Below are 20,873 nucleotides of genomic sequence, written 5' to 3' on the forward strand. Positions count from 1 at the left end.
TACAATTATTAATCAATAATAATATAAGAATAAACTGTATTTCATGTACTCACAACTGTAAACCTACTTTAGCCCATATATGTACACATACATACATATACACACATACAAACATGGATACGTAGAAAAAAGCCTCAAAAATGTTATGCTTGACAGATAAAAATATTCCTAGTTGGAATATAAGTTTGAAAATAATTGTCAAAGTTCCCCTTAGCTTTATCTGTAACGTTTGCAAGAATATATGTGTGTCTGCTTGTATAATTAACTTTATTAATAATTTAATATATAAATATATTTAGATTAAAAATATATATTACATAATTAAGGTCTGATATTTTTCTAACAGCTAAAAGTGTAAGATAATAATATCTGAAGGCCTGACTCTTACCTAAAATAAAATAGAAACAGAAATGAAATAATGAAAAAACTCATCCTAAAATCGCTTTAAAGATAGAAGCATAAAAACATTCTTTTTTTCTTTATACTTTGATCTATGAAAAGAAGATATAGTCTTTAAATTAATAATGATAGCCTGACCTGTGGTGGTGCAGTGGATAAAGCTTTGACCTGGAATGCTGAGGTCTCCAGTTCGAAACCCTGGGCTTGCCTGGTCAAGGCACATATGGGATTTGATGCTTCCTGCTCCTCACCCCCTCTCCTCTCTCTAAAATGAATAAATAAAATCTAAAATAATAATAATAATAATTGTGATAATGTAACAAATAAAAATGACGATGGTCTCAACTTCCTTTCTAATCCCTTGAATACAGTAGTCCTTGAATACAGATACCTGTGCATCTAAATATAGATAGTCCTCATTTCGTTTCGAACTGTTCACATATGCCAACTTGCTTTTGCTGCTTAATATGTTTTTAGAGATCTTTCTAGGTTGACCAGCTGGTCTGGTTTGTCAGGGAATATCCTCATTTTAATACTCAAAGTCCTGAGCACTGCCCTCACCACCAATCCCAGACAAAGTAAGAGGCTGGTTACCACAGAGATTTGTGTAGAAAATATGTCTATCATTTTTTAATCTCAATTTTAATAGCTGCATAATGGTCCGTTAAACAGTAATACCCCAATTACTAGTTACTAAAATTGTGTTCAATTATTTTTGCTATTATAAATAATTATATTTTACCTTTTATTTTATAAATTGTATTTGTTATACATCAAGTACCTGAATCGTTCTTACTCTAAGAGTAAAGAAATGACCTATGTAAGACTCTTAATGGTCTTTAAAATACACAGCTTTCTGATTAGGTGAATGACTTTATGAAATTTTCACCAAGTACTTAAGGCATGTAGTACCGTCTCCAGATTACCCCCCAGTCAAATCTTAAACTGTACATGTTGTGTGTGCCACACACATTATGTGCTGGTCCCTAAAGGGTGTTCCCACCTCATCCTGTTGTCTCCTCCGAATATGCAGTAGAAAATCCAGGCTTCCCTATTAATAATTGTCTTTTCCCTTTTTTCAAAATTTCTGTGTCTGGCTCAGCATATTCCATTTCCTCCTTCCTCTTTTGTTTTTTGGGTTTTTTTTTTTTTTTAAGAATCAAGACAATTTTCAAAAGTAGTGCTCACCAAAATTAGGGGATCAGGGAACGTGCAGACACTCCAGTACTTTCAGCCTTTCGTAGAGTGCATTTTCACCAATGAAATAAAAGTTTGATTTACATCTCATTTACATAATTGAACAACTTTCTTTGATTTGTCGTTTACTTTTCTGATGTTCTTGTTTAATAAAAAAAATCAAATGCTTTTTTTTAAATCGCTTCATATTCATTTTGAAATATCCCCTAATTTTTGTGAGCAGTATAATTACATTGTGAATGGTGTAAATTTTAAATTATTCCCTGTATGACTTTCCTGATGATAGAAGGAAATCAATTAAAATCTTGAAACTTTCCAGAAGAACTCTCATTTATGGAGCCTCTCTTCCTAACTAGGTTCTTCTGACCTCGGGTTCCTACATTCGCTCCTGGTGCCCCCTCCTTCTAGCCTCTCCCGTGAGGATCTCTCTTTTGTCCCACAGGAACTCCAAACCCTGCCTACTCTGTGGTCAGTTCACTTCAGGGTCTTTCTCTCTCCCCCGTCCGCCTCCCCATCCTTCCCTAGTGCGCTCCCCACATAGTCCTAGGTGTCTGGTATAAGGTGAAAAAGCGTTCTCTTGGTCAGTGCTGACCACCGCGATTTCTGAACACTAATAGCACACACCTTTTCTGCTCCCGGGCATCTGCGGGAGCTTACTTCTGGCTTCCCAGCCTCCTAATTTAAGCAGCCTCTCAGGGATTCCAGGTAATGCAGGAGACTGAGTCAAATTTGAATTTTAGATAAGCAACAAATCATTTTTTATAGAACTATGTCCCAAATATTGCATGGGACATATACATATTAAAAGGGTTTTTTTAATTGTTTATCTGAAATTTAAATTGAACTCAGCTTCTTGTATTTTTATTTTCTCAGCGGGACAACACTACCTCTAGTTATCTTCTAGTACGACACTGTCGTGATTGTCTTTTCGCACTCTCTGTTCTTGTTGACTTGTGTGTGTTTCATGGCTGTCTTCTCCACAGGAATGTAGGGTCCCTGAGAGCAGGAACCCTGTCTGTCTTATTTCCTACTGTAGTCCCAGGATCTAAGATAATGCCCAGTGTATACTAGGTGTTCAATACACTCTCGTCAGGGAATGAGTACACATCTTCCAAAGGCAAATGTCATTCTCAAGGGTAGTAAGTTAATTTTTAAATTAAAAAAAAATTGTTTAAATTATGGCAGACAGTCTATTATTAGTAGTTAAATATATATGTAACTTATGAGATGATCCTCCCCGTATTTGCAGTACCCACTTGGCACGGCACATGATTACTGGAATATTATTGACTGCATCCCCTATGCTGTACTTTATACCCCGTGACTCTTCCGTAACTGCCAATCTGCACTTCTCAATCCCTTCACCCTGTTTACGCAGCCCTGCAACCCCCTCCCATCTGGCAACCATCAGTCTGTTTTCTATATCTATGAGTTTGTTTCTATTTTGTTCATTTATTTTGTGGGGTTTTTTTCAGATTACATACATAATTGAAATCATATAGTATTTGTCATTCTCTGTCTGACTTATTTCCCGTCACGTAATACACTCTAGGTCCATTCATGTTGTTGCAAATGATATGATTTCATTATTTTTATGGCCAAGTAATATTCCGATGTATATATGTACCACTTCTTTATACAGTCATCTGTGGATGGACACTTGGGTTGCTTCCATGTCTTGGCTTTTATAAATAACCCTGCGGTGAATATAGGGGTGCACATATCTTTTACAAATTAGTGGTTTTGGTTTCTTTGGATAAATACCCAGAAGTGGGATTGCTGGATCATATGGTAGTTCTATTTTTACTTTTTTTTTTTTTTAATTCTTTTTATTTATTTTATTTTATTTTATTTTATTTTATTTTTCATTTTTCTGAAGCTGGAAACAGGGAGAGACAGTCAGACAGACTCCCGCATGCGCCCGACCGGGATCCACCCGGCACGCCCACCAGGGGGCGACGCTCTGCCCACCAGGGGGCGATGCTCTGCCCATCCTGGGCGTCGCCATGTTGCGACCCTCCTGGGTGTCGCCATATTGCGACCAGAGCCACTCTAGCGCCTGGGGCAGAGGCCACAGAGCCATCCCCAGCGCCCGGGCCATCTTTTGCTCCAATGGAGCCTTGGCTGCGGGAGGGGAAGAGAGAGACAGAGAGGAAGGCGCGGCGGAGGGGTGGAGATGCAAATGGGCGCTTCTCCTATGTGCCCTGGCCGGGAATCGAACCCGGGTCCTCCGCACGCTAGGCCGACGCTCTACCGCTGAGCCAACCGGCCAGGGCTATTTTTACTTTCTTTTTAAGAACCTGCACACTCTCTTCCATAGTGGTTGCATGGATTTGCATTTCCACCAAAAGTGCATGAGGGTTAAGAGCAGTGCATTTTAAACAGAAGTATTACCTACCTGCCTTGTATTTTATAAGGAACCTTACCTCTGCTGTCATGGAGTTCTATTGTCACATAATAATAGACAGTGTAGTTTGTCTTCGGATGTCTCCATTTCTGTGCTTCAGAAGCTCAGAAATAAGGAAAGCGTCGTGTAATCCAGTTACAGAAAGAAAAGCTTTAGTCAGACCAGTCTCAAAACCCCACCCAACCCCTATCACATAATTACATTTATTAATTTGGATAATGGGAAAGGAGATTCTATATTTTACCAATGATATATAAAACTTTTTTAAAAGTTTAATGAAAACATCCATGAATGTATAACATTTTGTAGGATATTATTAACACATTAGATTGTTCTGGGGTTAATTTAAAAAAATAATTTTTTTTTGGCAAACATCTCAAAATAAATATTCTCTTAACTATGTATTCATATTTCTTAACTTTAACTCTTTTTGGTAGATGTAGCATTATATCTAATTCATGAATTCTTTTAAAAAATTAATTTGTTTCTAATCAATTTTCTTGTAGTGTAAGGAAAGGTAAAACAGTAGTGTTTCTTGGTTATCCTAGTAAATAATTATTTTTCTCAATATGTTTTCTTGCGTGTAAGTTTCACAGAACATTGATCTTATTAATAGAATGTAAAGTTCTATATAGTATAATATTTTTCACAATCAAATTTTCACATCTTCTTTAGGTGCCATTGACTAAATGGTATTTAGGCAAAATTATCTGAGTAAATTAGAGTTGAGCAATTATAAGGAGAATGTAATCATTTTGGGCCGATTTTGCATAATTCAGACCTTTTAAAAAAAAATTTCTGAAGCAGAAATCAAAGGATTTAAATTACCAAACAGTTTCTAAACTGTGCCTGTTTATTTATACAGAGCCTAAGTTGACAGTGGTAAAGGTGAGAGTGTGTGTGTGGAACTAAGAAAGTACATGAGTGAAACTTTTGATAGATTTTAAGTTACCAGTTAATTTGTTCACAACAAATGTGTAACAATCAACATTTTGCTTTCAAAACACAGATCTCTTTTGGATATTGATAATCAAAGCATCTATCTATTAACGGCAAATGGCACCAGATGTTAGACCTTGAGTCCGGCTAAGAAAAGAATTGAGAACTAAAGAACTCAAATAACAAGTGGAAGTTTATTTAGAAAGCCACAGGGCTAGGAGAAGTGAGCTGTAGAAGAAATGAGCCAGCTGGGCTGTGTGGATTCGGGGAAACAATTACAGAGGCAAAGAAAGGGCTCTTGGAGTTTAGGAGAAAGAAAGGCGAAGAAAGCATGCCTGCAGGGAGAGAGGGGAAGGCACAGGTGTTTCCCAGAGAGAGGGAGCTGCACTGGTCCTTGGTCTCAAGGGGTTTTATCTCTTTCCAAAGGTGGGGGTTTTAGGAAGGTCCCAGGGAGGATCTCAATGCACCATTTATCAACTTTTCCAGGCGTGTCCTTTCATGATCATGGTCCCTACTGATTGGTTGGCACTGGGGTAGGGGTCATTCGTCAATGCAGCTAGCTGGTCCTGATGTCGGCCATGGTATCGTTCTGTCTGGTTTTGCTGCTTTTTTGGTTTGGGAGCTGAAGGACAACTAAGACCTTGATGTTATCTCTAGTTTGACCAAAACTCTGTCTCTGTGGTCAACAAACCTGAGGCTTTGTTCTTAAGATTATTTGATGTGGGTCAGAACCTTACTGTCCTGAGGGCTTAATGCTTAAGGGAGTGGTTGTCTGAGGGCTTGTATGGAAGTCCTACGAAGCTGTTCTCTGGCCCCCTGTTCCTTCTCTAAGGGAAGTCTATCACATGCCTAGTGACATGCCAGGGGACGAAGAAAGCTCAGGAGAAGGGCCGAACCACATGACCAGTGATATGAAAGGTCAGAGGGTCTAAACTGCATGAGCAGCGATATGCTAGGTGGGAAAGGCCATCCTGGAAGTGGGGTCCCACCCTTGTGTTCCAGTTTTGCTATTGCGAGGCACATGGGGCTTTCCGCCCTGGTGACCTTCTGTCCCTGGCCTGTCATTCCTCCTCTGTTCGTGTGTATCATATCACAATATTCAGAAATCCTCCCAGTAGTAGCTGGGGGTGTTTGGTGTGGCAGCCTCTTTCACCACAGCTGCTAAAGGTGATTCAACACAATGAATGGGCCTCCCTACCCCAGTACCTGAGAGCAACCCAGTTTGGCTTGAATGAAATAGTGGAAAAGCAGGAGACTGGACAGCAGTTGTAAAGAGCGGACAGTGGGCTCCCCCAGAGCTCTCCATGTGCGTGTCCCATCCTCTCTTCTGCTTAGTACGTGAGTGTTGGTCAAATAAGTTTGTAAATATGATATATAGGTTTGCTCGCTTATGGTTTGCATTGGGTGTGGGGAACAGGCTGTAAGCAGGCAGGGTCCTTATACCCTAAGGCTTAGTTTTAAGAGTAAGCCTTTCCCACCCTAAGTGACTCTGTATCAGAGACTTCCTTGTTTGTATATTGGATTAAAGGTTTTGATTTCTACACTATAAAGTGGGGCAGACCGGGAGCTTGTTCTCTCTCGGTGGCTGAGATTAGCATTAGAGGAGAGCAGAGAAAGGCCACGTGGAGGAGAGGAGAAGCAGCCAAGATGGCAGAGTGCTAAAGGAGAAGCCAGTTTGTGCAGAGTTTGTGCAGAGAGAAGAAGATGGGGAACAGAGGTGAATAAGGCTGGTGAGCTAGAAACCTTTGATTCTAGGAAACTTGGATAAGTCAGTGGCTTTGGGAGCCCTGAATGGAAAGGGAAATGTTTTCCCACTGTGTGTATTTCTTGCCCGCTGGGTGCAAGCTAGGAGTAAAGGTAATGTCCCACCAGTTCTTGGCTCCGTTGTTTCTTTACTGTCTGTCTGAATCAAATGCGAACCTGCACGGTCCAGGCAGCTGTGATGGTGGCCGTGGCTACTAGCTTTACAGTGAGTGAGTGAGAGTGTGTGTGTGTGTGTGTGTGTGTGTGTGTGTACGCGCGCACGCACACGCGTGCACAGAGCTGGTGAATCCCCTTCCTGTGGAACTGTGACGGACCGAGTGGGGAGGGTGTAGCTTTGGAGGGTTCTGAAATCTAAGGACAAGTTTCCTTTCCCACTGCTTTCCGCTGAGTCAGTTCACTGCGGAGCTGGGCAGGATCTCCAGGCCTTTGTGTTCAGATTATTTTACTAGCGGCAAAGCCACACCCTGGTGCTGCACAAACAGAACACTTTGTCCTTCCTGGAGGTCTGCACTTTGACCACAGTCCTGGGATTTCTAGGCTGCCTTACCGCGGCTCGCCCATTGCCATGTAAAGTGTTAGGCCAGGGAAAGGGTCCCCGCCATAAAGCCGATTCTCACACCTGCTAGTTCGAGGGGCTCACTGGCTGGTGGAGGCTTTGAACAAAGATTGACTCTGTCACTTCAAACAGGCTCAGAAAACCATAGATTAAACACAAAAAAGAAAAAGTGCCGTGACAGTGAGAAAGAACTGGATTGATGTGTTTTGATTTAGAAAAATCCATACTTTTATTTTTAACAGCACATTCATTTATAGCAAATAACCATTTATATATGTTAGGATAGTAAACGACCCATTGGTCCACACCGGCAGCTCAAGGAAAAACATGGTAGCGGAAGGAAGGCTGATCTCGGAGCCGGAGCTGCAGGTGGCAAACTGCATGTCCTGCTTCCCAGCATAGCTGCATCCCTCGTCTTCCTAGTCCCCTCACACCCTGTGACAGGTTCAAATGCACCTTGTGTAATAAATAGTACATTCTGAACTTGACACAATAAGTAATACAGAGCCACCTTTCATTGAATGATTACAGGCACTATATACTACACACTGTTAAAGGCAAAAATCGACCAAGTAAATTTGAAGATCTAATTGGCTTTATTAAGGGATGAATCAGGTATCATCCCCTTTAACTAAAAGGGTACTATTAGGGGCTGTACAAAAGGATTTTACAGGAAGAAGGGTGGGGCGAGGGAGCTATTAACAAAAGAAAAGAAAGGATTATTTTTAGACCAGGACATCTTCTGGCAGAAAGGAAATGGCAAGGATTTTTATCATGCAGATTGCCTCTTCTTCCTATGGGGGGTGAGGGGGGGCCCCTGGGAGAGATTACTTTAGTGGGATGTAACCAGAAAATTCCAGACTGATTGATTAAGATTACATTTCTGGGAGAAATTGAAACTGCAATTAAATCAGGTATTAAATCTAGGTTTGGTATTATGGGCTTTTAGCATGAGTGACACCATTTTGGGTCTGTGATTTTTGCTTTAACAATGCTGTATTTATTTTCTCATTTGATTCTCTGCATAACAGTGTGAGGTAACTTCTGTAATCCTCTTTTCACTACCAAGAAAAGAGGCTTAGAGGTGTTAAGTCTCCTGACATGGTCACTCAGTTAATAATGGGAAGAACTGAGATTCTAACAAGACCTGGTAGAATGCAGAGCTCAAGATCTTAACCAGTGAGAAATTCAGCCTATTGATTACACCAGCCTTTGCATTAAAAAGAGGGCTTGGGGTGTCTGTCTGGTCAAACTGGAGGGTCAGAGGACTTTCTTAGAAGTAGTGGCATAAGAAGCATGTTGCTTTTATTTAGATTGTATGCTAACTGGAAGACAGCATGATATTTAGAAATATTACTAGATAGTTAAGCACCTCTCCCATGGCCTCTCCCTCAACCCATTAGAATCATGATGCTTCCTCTATTGCGTTGGTAAGGCCAGTAGCCACGGCCACCACCACAGCCGTCTGGCCCAGGCAGGTTCGAAATTGATTTGGACAGACAGTAATGAAACAACGGAGCCGAGAACTGGTGGGCCATTAGTTTTAATCCTAGCTTGCACCCAGTGGGCAAGAAATACACACAGTGGGAAAATACTTCCCTCTCCATTCAGGGCTCCCAAAGCCACTGACTTATCCAAGTTTCCTAGAATCAAAGGTTTCTACCTCACCAGCCTTATTCACCTCTGTTCCCCATCTCTTCTCTCTGCACAAACTGGCTTCTCCTTCAGCATTCTGCCATCTTGGCTGCTTCTCCTCTCCTCCATGTGGCCTTTCTCTGCTCCCCTCCAGCATGGGCTCCTCTACCCCATTTTATAGTGTAGAAATCAAAACCTTTAATCCAATATACAAACTAGGAAGTCTCCGATACAAAGTCACTTATCCCAAAGGCATAATGGGATTCCTTATGAGAGTGCACCACCCCACATCATGCACAGTTAAGGATGTGGGGAAAAGCTTAGTTTTGAAAAGATCTTAGTATTAAAAGGGTGGGAAAGGCTTAGTCTTAAAACTAAGCCTTAGGCTATAAGGACCCTGCCTGCTTACAGCCTGTCCCCCACAGCCAATGCAAACTCTAAGCGAGCAAACATATACATCATATTTGCAAACTTATTTGACCCACACTTTACAAACTTCATAAAACAGTTTGAGATATTGCCGAGTAGACCTGGTGTGTGTGTGTGTGTGACAAAGAGGGGCAGATAGAGACAGACAGACAGGAAGGGAGAGAGATGAGAAGCATCAATTCTTTGTTGCAGCACCTTAATTGTTCATTGATTGCTTTCTCATGTGTGCCTTGGGGGGGGGTGCCTGCAGCAGATCAAATGACCCCTTCTTAAGCCGGTAGTCTTGGGCTCAAGCCAGTGATCATGGGGTTGTGTTTATGATCTCACACTCAAGCCAGTGACCACATGCTCAAGCTGGATGAGCACGCGCTCAAGCTGGCTACCTTGGGGTTTCAAACCTGGGTCCTCTGCATCCCAGTCCGACACTCTATCCACTGTGCCATGGCCTCGTCAGACTAGCCGACTACACCTTATTGAAGCCTTCCCTGGGATAGATGTTCACTATTGTCCACCGAAACATATTCTAGCCCTTCTGCAAAGGGTTATTTCTCACAAAACTTATTATGGATGTTTTTCTAAAGTCTTACACTTATACTAATCCTACTACCAATTTCACTCTCTGCAAGAAATACTGTAAAATAACGGACTACCTTTTTTCCTTAAGACTTTATTTACTCATTTTAGAGAGAAGAGAGAGAGAAGGAGGAGGAGCAGGAAGCATCAACTCCCATATGTGCCTTGACAGGGCAAGCCCAGGGTTTCAAACTGGCGACCTCAGCATTCCAGGTCGACACTTTAACCACTCTGCCACCATCGGGCAGGCTCTGGTTTTCCACTACTTAGCTGCTAAGTGCTGAAGGACCTTGGACTTGGCTTTGGTCTATTCTGTCTTCTATCTCCTTCTGACTTCATCTGGCCCCACAAATTTAAAAATCATCTTTACACTTAACATCCAAACCTGTAAGAATTTTTATGAGTTTACCCAAGCTAAACTTATGACAGTTGCCAGGAAGCAAAATCTCAACAGATTGAGAAAATACTCCGGAACACGGCAGTTTCATCACTTTGTACATCAGAATCGAAGGGGTAGACGGAAGGGGGTTATATGAAATCCCTTGCTGATAGCCTAGGGAGGTGGTAGAAAGCAAGGAGGGGGAATCTCTGGGATGAGATATAAGGTAAAATGGGTAAGACACATATTTCTTTTACATAGGCAGGCCTGGGATAGTTAGCAGTTAACAATTAACATGAGAATAATAATAATGTGGGGCCTGACCAGGCAGTGGCACAGTGGATAGCGCATTGACCTGGGACTCAGAGGACCTCAGGTTTGAAACCCTGAGGTTGCTGGTTTGAGCACGGGCTCAGTAGCTTGAGCGAGGGGTCACTGGCTTGAGCATGGGATCATAGATGTGACCCCAGGGTCGCTGGCTTGAGCCCAAGGTCGCTGGCTTGAGCAAGGGGTCACTCGCTCTGCTGTAACCCCCTGGGTCAAGGCATATATGAGAGAGCAATCAATGAACAATTAAGGAGACTAAGGAGCCCCAATGAAGAATTGATGCTTCTCATCTCTCTCCTTTGCTTTCTGTTTGTCCCTATCTGTCCCTCACTCTGTCTCTCACTCTGTCTCTCTCTCTGTCTCTGTCTCACTCACTAAAAACAAAACAAACAAAACAAACAGTGTGAGGATTTGTGGGCTCTGCTCCAGAGGCTGGGCCCTGTGGGGTCTGGAAAAGATTACTCTTACATTTCAAAGGCTTGTTACTTGTATTTTAAAGGTATGTTATCAGGTATGTTATTGTAGATGCAAAAGGCAACAGACAGGCTCAGTTATGGTAAACAGTGACTTTTGGTAGGGAAAAATACCACCCTAGCACATAACTACTGCCCTGACTCACTTTAGTGAGAAAGTTTTAATTTTCAGACCATCCTACGTGGCGGTTATTTTAGGTCTCTGTGTCAGCAGGGCCACTGTGTAGGCCTCCCCTGAGCTCGGCAGATTTAGTATGCCACCCGTTTTTTGTCCACAGCACTGATAAATCTAAAATTTTTCTCTTTAGTCCTGGCATCTCCCTTAGTTCCAGCAGTCTAGTCCACATCTCCCTGCATCAGTGCTGTCCCAGTGGAGCCCAAGCTGTACGTGGATCAGGCATCCCTGATTCGACTTCCCCACGCAGTGGGACACTCCTGCTTATCAGCAGGGCTGGCAGCCTCTTCGAGACTACTCTTGAGGCGGCTATGAGGATTTTACTTATTAGTGATGACACTAACTGCCACCAGAGGAAAGACACGAGACCAACATAAAAAGTTAAGTTGCAAGAATTACACATGCAATTTGTTACTCACAGATCCTTTTGGAGTGCCTGGGTACAGCTTAAGGGGGCCCCGTCGGCGTGCTCCACTCAGCTATCTCTGGTCAGAGCTCAGAGTGGCATGGAGACAGTCCACGTTCACGTTGGAGTCTGGGCGACTACTGCAGCAGGGGGCCCCTCAGCTTTAGTATCTTTTCTGACCAATGCCTTCTATCAGGTGTCAATCTACAGGGTTATCACCTCAAACCACCTTTTGGGGAGTTCCTCTCAGGGAGCCCCTTTTATGTTAATCTACTGAAATGTTACATCAAGCCACTTTTAAGGTGCTCCTAGGGAAGCTTCTTGTTTATGTTAATTTACAGTTATGATGCTGAGCCACTTCTTATCTATGTATAACTTCACACACACACTAACTGGGCCCTACTCAAAGGTCAGACTCTGTTTATCACATCTGCCCACACTATATAATTCCTATTCAGACAGCATAAATTTATTTAATTTCCTTAATTAATTTTGATATTATATCTTAATTATTTTTATGTATCATCCATATTTTTTATATTTCTATATATTTAATTACTGTAACATTATATTACTACAACAAGTACAATGACAATGTGTCACATGTACAAAGAAGGACTTTTAATTTCCACTATTTCTCTTCCAGTCTTGTCCATTTTAATTCATTATAAAGCACCACCTACCCTATTGTTCAGGCTCTTTTATGAGTCTTTATTTTCTACACCTCTCCACACCTCTTTCATTCTTCTCTCTCTTCAGGCTAGCTTTTCTGCTGTCTGTCACTTCCTGGTGCTAGCAGCCGGGGGAGAGAGACCGAAGCTTCTGAACCCCAATTCCATCCCTGGCTTGGGAAAGAGTCATTTGGACAAGCCCCTGCTTCCTGTCTGCCCCGCTCCACAATAGCCAGAACAGGACTAAGGACTTCTTCTATAATCGGGCCTGTTATGGAAAAAGCATTTTTCAGAAAAGAGGCTGTAAAGCCAGTAGCCGTGGCCACCATCACAACCGCCTGGCCCATGCAGGTTCAAATTTGATTCGGACAGACAGTAATGAAACAACAGAGCCAAGAACTGGTGGGCCGTTAGCTTAAATCCTAGCTTGCACCCATCTACCTGGCGGGCAAGAAATACTCACAGTGGGAAACACTTCCCTTTCCATTCAGGGCTCTGAAAGCCACTGACTTATCCAAGTTTTCTAGAATCAAAGTTTTCTACCTCACTAGCCTGATATATATGTTGCTCGCTTATAGTTTGCATTGGGTGTGGGGGACAGGCTGTAAGCAGGCAGGGTCATTATAGCCTAAGGCTTAGTTTTAAGACTAAGCCCTTCCCACACTTTTAATACTAAGATCTTTTCAAAACTAAGCTTTTCCCCACATCTTTGACTGTTGCATGATATGGGGTGGTCACTCTCATGAGGAATCCCATTATGGCTCAGATAAGTGACTTTGTATCAGAGATACATATTGGGTATGGGAGACAGGCTGTAAGCAGGCAAGGCCCTTATAGCCTGGGGCTTGGTTTTAAGACTAAGCCTTTCCCATTCTTTTAATACTAAGATTTTTTCAAAACTAAGCTTTTCCCCACACCCTTGACTGTTGCATGATGTGGGGTGGTGCACTCTCATGAGGAATCCCATTATGCCTCAGATAAGTGATTTTGTATCAGAGACTTCCTTGTTTGTATATTGGATTAAAGCTTTTGATTTCTACACTATAAAATGGGGCAGAGGAGCCCATGCTGAAGGGGAGCAGAGAAAGGCCACGTGGAGGAGAGGAGAAGCAGCCAAGATGGTGGAGTGCTGAAGGAGAAGCCAGTTTGTGCAGAGTTTGTGCAGAGAAAAGGAGATGGGGAACAAAGGTGAATAAGGCTGGTGAGCTAGAAACCTTTGATTCTAGGAAACTTGGATAAGTCAGTGGCTTTGTGAGCCCTGAATGGAAAAGGAAGTGTTTTCGCACTGTGTGTATTTCTTGCCCACTGGGTGCAAGCTAGGATTAAAGCTAATGGCCCACCAGTTCTTGGCTCCGATGTTTCATTACCATCTGTCTGAATCAAATTTGAACCTGCATGGGTCAGGCAACTGTGAGGGTGGCTGTAGCTACTGGCCTTACAACCTCTGTTCCCCACCTCCTCTCTGCACAAACTGGCTTCTCCTTCAGCACTCCGCCATTTTGGCTGCTTCTCCTCTCCTCCACATGGCCTTTCTCTGCTCATCTCCAGCATAGGCTCCTCTGTCCATTTTATAATGTAGAAATCAAAAGCTTTAATCCAATATACAAACAAGGAAGTCTCTGATACAAAATCACTTATCTGAGGCATATGGGATTCCTCATGAGAGTGCACCACCCCACATCATGCAACAGTCAAGGGTGTGGGGAAAAGCTTAGTTTTGAAAAAATCTTAGTATTAAAAGAATGGGAAAGGCTTAGTCTTAAAACCAAGCCCCAGGCTATAAGGGCCTTGCCTGCTTATAGCCTGTCCCCCACACCCAATGCAAACTATAAGTGAGCAAACATATATATCATATTTACAAACTTATCAATATTTGACCTACAGAGGGGTTGGTGGTGCATGTGGTGACAGACATCCTCATAATGTTTACTATAAAATCTTACTAATTTTCATATTCATGACCCCCTTGGCTTGAACATTCACATAAAGAATCATAAAGAGGAGGAATGTTTTTTATTAAAAATGATTATAGTCAAAAGACTTCTTTTCCTTCACTATCATTTCTTCTTTTCCTTATTAAGAAAGACTAAGACTATGATTTCCCAGCCCTCCTCAACATAAGCTTTCTCTACTCAGCTCAGCAAATTTTGTTTTTATTTTATTTCTTCCCTGAATATGCATGCCTAATTTAGATGACCGGCTCTTGCCAAGTAGGCCTTTTGAGGGTAATCAAATATACTAGGAGTGGTGGTGATTAAGTAGCCTCGAATTCAATGGACTTGGCTAAGGTTGATTTAATTATAACCTTTATAATGGGATCCTGACTAATTGACAAAAAAATGTACAACATAGGAATTCCCCCAAAGAGAACAAATCTAAGAGTGGAAAAAAACCCAGATACTCTTAATTTTAACAATTCACCGAGAATCTGATGGGCGGTATTTACCTTCCCTTTAGCCAGGATATTGGTCCATATTAAGTCAGTGTGCATCACAGGAGACGAAGCTGGATTGTACACTATGATTTATCTTTCTCAAAGAAAGTGACATTCATGCCACAGAAGAAGGGGAAGGCCTCTCTTCTCATGAACTAGAATTATCATCTTATTTCTTACTTTATCAACCTCTCAGTAGTAATTTTCTAACAAATCTACTGGAGTTATTTTCCTGGGGTGGGTCTTCCTGTCCAGCAATGTAGCTATTTTCATTTGATTATTACACAATTATTATGGTAATTCCCCTTTAAAAGCCTTACCTTAGAAAATCGTGCAACATTTTCTTCTAAATTTCTTAAAGAAACCATATGTCACACCAAGAAGAAATGAATTTAAATTGCTTTTCTGGGACATTGTTGCCTTTAAGGGAAATTCAGGCAAGTTTTGGTAGCCTGTTGCTTTACAGAATAAACATCATCCCTGTCATTCTTCGTGAATTGATTTTTGTCTTTTTGACAGAAGAATTCTTCACATGCTAGCTAAATTGTTTTTATTACTTAAAATGTCACAATACAAAAGGTGAATGTACAATACAAAAGGCCAGTAGTCACGACCATCACAGCCAGGCACACTCAGGTCCACATTAGATACAGACAGACGGTAAAGAAACAGCAGAGTCAAAACCTGGTGGGGGCCCTGGCCAGTTGGCTCAGCGGTAGAGCGTCGGCCTGGCGTGCGGGGGACCCGGGTTCGATTCCTGGCCAGGGCACATAGGAGAAGCACCCATTTGCTTCTCCACCCCCACCCCCTCCTTCCTCTCTGTCTCTCTCTTCCCCTCCCGCAGCCAAGGCTCCATTGGAGCAAAGATGGCCTGGGCGCTGGGGATGGCTTCTTGGCCGCTGCCCCAGGCGCTAGAGTGGCTCTAGTCGTGGCAGAGCAACGCCCCGGAGGGGCAGAGCATCACCTCCTGGTGGGCAGAGCTTCGCCCCTGGTGGGCGTGCTGGGTGGATCCCGGTCGGGCACATGTGGGAGTCTGTCTGACTGTCTCTCCCCATTTCCAGCTTCAGAAAAAAAAAAAACAAAAAAAAAAACCTGGTGAGCCATGCCTTTATTCTAGCCTCACAACCGGCTGGCGAGCAAAAAGACACAGGGCACCAAAACCCACTCATATATTCTCTGGTTCCACAACCAGGAGAATCTTTTCTGGTTTTTTCCCAGAATCAAAGGCTCCTCTAGTCTGAGTCACCTCTGGTTCACCATCTGAACACCCTCTCCCTCCTCATCTCTGCACAAACTGGCTTCTCCTCTAGCAACCTGCCATCTCGGCTGCGGCTTTTTCAGCACTCTTCCTCCCTGCTCCCACTCTGCAAAAACATGGCTTCCTTCTTCTCCCTTCTTCTTAAAACTTTTTGGTACAACAACCCCTCCTCCAGCACATATCAGCATAACAAAGCCCCTTCTCAAGCAGGAAGGTAATTAGCAGTATCACCTCGCAGCATAATTTACATGGGCAGTGGCCATTTTAACAATAAAAGTGAGCAAAATCAAATAACACAAATTTTACAAACTCATTTGCCCAACAGTGGTACAACTATAATTTCCTCACCTTTTCTCCTTCATCTAATTTAGTGATTTTTCAACCATTTTCATCTCATACCACACATAAACTAATTACTAAAATTTGCAGCATATCAAAAAAATAGATTTCTTTTTTGCCAATCTGGAAAAAAAATAAGTATAATTTTGATTCATTCACACTAGACAGCTATTGTTGTATTGGCTGTTGCCATTTTTTTTTTCTGTATTTTTCTGAAGCTAGAAACGGGGAGAGACAGTCAGACAGACTCCCGCATGTGCCCGATCGGGATCCACCCGGCACGCCCACCAGGGGGAGACGCTCTGCCCACCAGGGGGCGACGCTCTGCCCCTCCGGGGCGTCGCTCTGTTGCCACCAGAACCACTCTAGCGTCTGGGACAGAGGCCAAGGAGCCATCCCCAGCACCCGGGCCATCTTTGCTCCAATGGAGCCTCGGCTGCGGGAGGGGAAGAGAGAGACAGAGAGGAAGGAGAAGGGGAGGGGTGGAGAAGCAGATGGGCGCTTCTCCTGTGTGCCCCGGCTGGGAATCGAACCCGGGACCTCCGCATGCCAGGCCGATGCTCTACCACTGAACCAACCGGCCAGGGCTGCCTTTTTTTAAAAAAATTTTTTATTTATTGATTTTAGAGAGAGAGAGAGAGAGGGAGAGAGAGAAATATCAGTCTGTTCCTGTATGTGCCCTGACCGGTGATTGAACCCACAACCTTTGTGCATCAGGGTGACACTCTAACCAACTGAGCCATCCAGTCAGAGCAGTGGTTGTCATTTTTTTATTTGACTAAAGGAGAAGAGGTCAGTGTTCTTGACTAAATAGTCAGGTATTACATGTTTCTGTTTTGTTTTTCCCTCTGAAAGCACTGTTTTTATTTGTATGGAGTCCTAGCCCCTTCAGCAGCAGGGGTGGGGAAGGCCCTTTTCAATCCAGGGGCTTCCATAATGGTCTGTTGTTACCAAACACACAGGCAAGTAGTGTCAGGAATTTGGTAAGCTAACTACAATGTTTAGTCTCTTTCTGCTGGGACAACAAGGTGAGTGTCAATATCTGCTTCTGTAAGAATCCTGAATTTAGGATTTTCAACTGTTAACTACTTCAACCTCTATTTCTGAAGGTTTGAAATCACTTGATAGAACAGTAGACAGGCACATAATTGCAGTTTCCATTGTCTGTTCAAATGTCCAATCAAATTTCTTCTTCACTTTTTTTTTTCTTTCTTTCAAGGAAGCTGGTTGATGGTTTATTTAACTCTTGCTGCAGTGGCTTTAAACCCACAGTTGGACCCTGCAGGACCACACCAGTCACCCGAGGACCTTGTTCTTAATAGATACCAATTGAATCATACAACGACCATGAGGTCTCATTTCAGCATTCTGTGTGTAGACCCGAGATACATCAGCCATTCTTTTACACTGCGTGTCCACGGGAATCTCATGGCTATATTTGTATTTCCAATCAGTTGCTGTCATAGCGTGCCCGCCCTCTGTTCCTGGAATCTGCTGTCAGCTATCATTCCTGTCATCACACAGCCAATGTTTTCAGTTATCTTAAATAAGTGGTCACTGTGCTGGAATCCAGTAATTTGTCATGTACTTTCCTCTCTGTGACAATCACTGCACAGTCTTTTCCTCTGACCGCTGCTGATGTGAGGCTGCCCTGGTTAATAGCCTTAAAAGCATATTCTAGCCTGGCCTATGGTGGCGCAGTGGATAAAGTGTCAACCTGGAACACAGAGGTCGCCAGTTTGAAACCGGGGTCTTATCTGGTCAAGGCACATATGGGAATTGATGCTTCCTGCTCCTACCCCCTTCTCTCTCTCTCTCCTCTCTAAAAAATGAATAAAGACTTAAAACAAAAAGCATATTCTATTCAGTAGAGCTGGGCCCCTGGTGAATAGATGGAAATGGGGCAGTCAGACCCAGTGCTAAGACCATGGGACATGTGGCGTGCCCACTACTTCAAGAATGGTCTCTGGGCCCCTTGCTCCCACCCTGGGCAAACCAGCCCCTCTTGATGAGGGATGGCATCTTTTAAACATTCTTGTGGCACACCAGCATGTTATGGCACACTGGAGGAAAACTGCTGATCTCATCCAAATTATACACCAAAACTGAAAAAAGCAAGTCATTGGATAGTGGGAATTTACAAACAAATGAAAACTGAAGAATGATCATTAAAAAAGCATGAGCCAAAAAATATATTTGGTCAGATAAAAATTCATTTAGCCTCGTGTGTGATATTTCTACCAGTTTTCAAGCGAACTGATAAACAAGGTTAGTAGAATAATGACAAGGAGAGAGGAGACTCAGATGGGGTCCCTGCTGCCGTCTTCCGTGTTTCTTCAATGGCTATGCCATTGTTGGAACAAATGGGGGAAGAGTCACTGATAAAGCTTTGGAATTTTTCCAGAAGGAGAGAATTATAAACAGTCTTCAGCACAGATTAGTTTGGGGATCACTGTTGTATACCTGCCTCCCCCCCCCCCCCCCCGGCCCCATTTCAGCCTCGGCAGAACCTCTTCGGTGTCAGCCCGCGCAGCCACACCTCCGTGCTGTGCCGTGCCCTCCTGGAGCAAAGCAAGGCCGGCTCCAAACCTGACCTGAGCGCTTCTCTCCATTTTGCTTTCCTCTCTTCATCTCCTGCCAGCTGTCCCGCTCAAGTCAGATACTCATTCCAAATTTTCTTTCTTTGTCCCCTCCCCTCCCATCCACCTTGATTGAAGTCATCAGTCCTTTTGTTTTATGCCTTTCTGATCTCTCTGACAAACTCTCTTTTTCTCTGTTGTCAATCAGACCACTGTCCTGGCTCCGACCTGTTTAGCCTGCATTCATTTCTCCCCTTTTTCTAATTCCTCCTTCACACTGTTGACACAGATTTCCTACACAAATCTGTCTCAGCAGGTCCCCTATTTAAAATATTCAAATGGCTTCTCTTCAGGATAAGGTTCCCGCTTTCACTCTTCCCCCCTCAGATCCCGTATCTCCATCACATGAACTCATGCTTCACCGGTTCCCTGAAGAGAATGCGTTTTCTTTCCTTCCTGACTGCACGTACTGTTTTGCTGAAAACACCCTTCCCTTCCTCGGATCACTGGCCAATTGCTTCTCATTCAAGGCTCAGCTCTTATGCAACCTTCCCGACACTTCTGACTCCACCTTTCTTAATAAGTGTGCCCTTCCTTTAAGCTTCCTAACCGGAGCCCTGACGAAACACTAAAAGACGATAGGACACTCATTGAAAGATTATTGACTGGGTTTGAGATGGGTCTTCTATTTATTAAACAAAAACTCAGACATATAGTTTAACCTTAATATATACCCATTTTTATTTGTAGTTATATTAATAATACCTGTCACAAAGAGTCTATCTATGTTTTGAGTAAAATAAGGATATATAGCATAAAAATGTAGTTGGAGCTACCCCTTAATCGTGGTTATGTGTTCTTGGGTTTCTCAAACTGGAAAAAAAATTGGCCCTCAGAAAATGCTGATAAGATGTCAGCATTTGACACTGTTGCCAACATTCTCCTAAAATATACTCTCCTGTCTTGGATTTCCTTGTACAGTTCTCATCTCCACTTCTCCGATCATGCTGACAGCTACTTCTTCATATAATTTGCTGGAAGTTCCTCATATATGTAGGAGAAGAAAAACATTTTCTCTACCCTCTTAGGTTCAGTCTCAGAAAATGATTGTGAATTAAACTGGCAAAATATCAATTCGCAAGAGGAAAAACATATCATTTTATTTTCCGTTTTATAGGCACTGAGGCAACACAAAAAAACAAGTGAAAACCCAAACAAGCAGCTCGACTTGGCAGCTTCACTACCATTTTCACAAAGGGCAATAAATTATGGGAGGGTGACCAGGAGACGTATGGTAAAAGTTGGCTGTTTATAAGGTCTGTGAGGCAGACTCATGTCTTTGCTGTGTCTGGTCTTTGTGGTACCGAAGGAGAGAAACACCTTCACAAAAGAAAATTTATGTCATCTTTACAAAGGGAATGTTCTGTCCTGCTTTGAGGCAGCGAGCGGGAGGGCAGCGAGCTTTTCCTGTGTCTGCTGTTGCTCAGCTGCCTTCAGCTCAAAATCCTTATGCCAAAGTGACGTATTTTGTGGGGGTCTATTCTCATCCCCTTCACATATTTCCCCTTTAAATGTTAGAGTTCACTGGGTCCTGTCCTAATCCTCCCTCTTTTTATCTCATCCTCTCCCTCTCCCAGAATTTCTTGGAGTGTAATTGACCAAGTTTATAAGAATCACCTGTCATCCCTTCCTAGACACACACAGAGTAAGAATAGTCTCGGTTGGAGGGAGGTAGCGCCATGAGTCTGCCTCTTTAACAAGTACAAGTGGCCTGACCTGTGGTGGCACAGTGGATAAAGCGTCGACCTGGAACACTGAGGTCACCGGTTTGAAACCCTGGGCTTTCCTGGTTAAGGCATATATGAGAGTTGATGCTTCCTGCTTCTCTCCCTTCTCTCTCTCTCTCTGTTTCCTAAAATGGATAAATAAAATC

General features: G+C 42.9%; 1 pseudogene; it reads right to left on the reverse strand.

Annotated features, from left to right (window-relative positions):
* Positions 1-17,362: 17,362 nt before the first annotated feature.
* LOC136311135 (proteasome subunit alpha type-6 pseudogene) lies at positions 17,363-18,297 on the reverse strand (annotated as a pseudogene).
* Between the last annotated feature and the right edge of the window lie 2,576 nt (positions 18,298-20,873).

This window comes from Saccopteryx bilineata, chromosome 7 (genome assembly GCF_036850765.1).
Source record: "Saccopteryx bilineata isolate mSacBil1 chromosome 7, mSacBil1_pri_phased_curated, whole genome shotgun sequence".
Classification (NCBI taxonomy): domain Eukaryota; kingdom Metazoa; phylum Chordata; class Mammalia; order Chiroptera; family Emballonuridae; genus Saccopteryx; species Saccopteryx bilineata.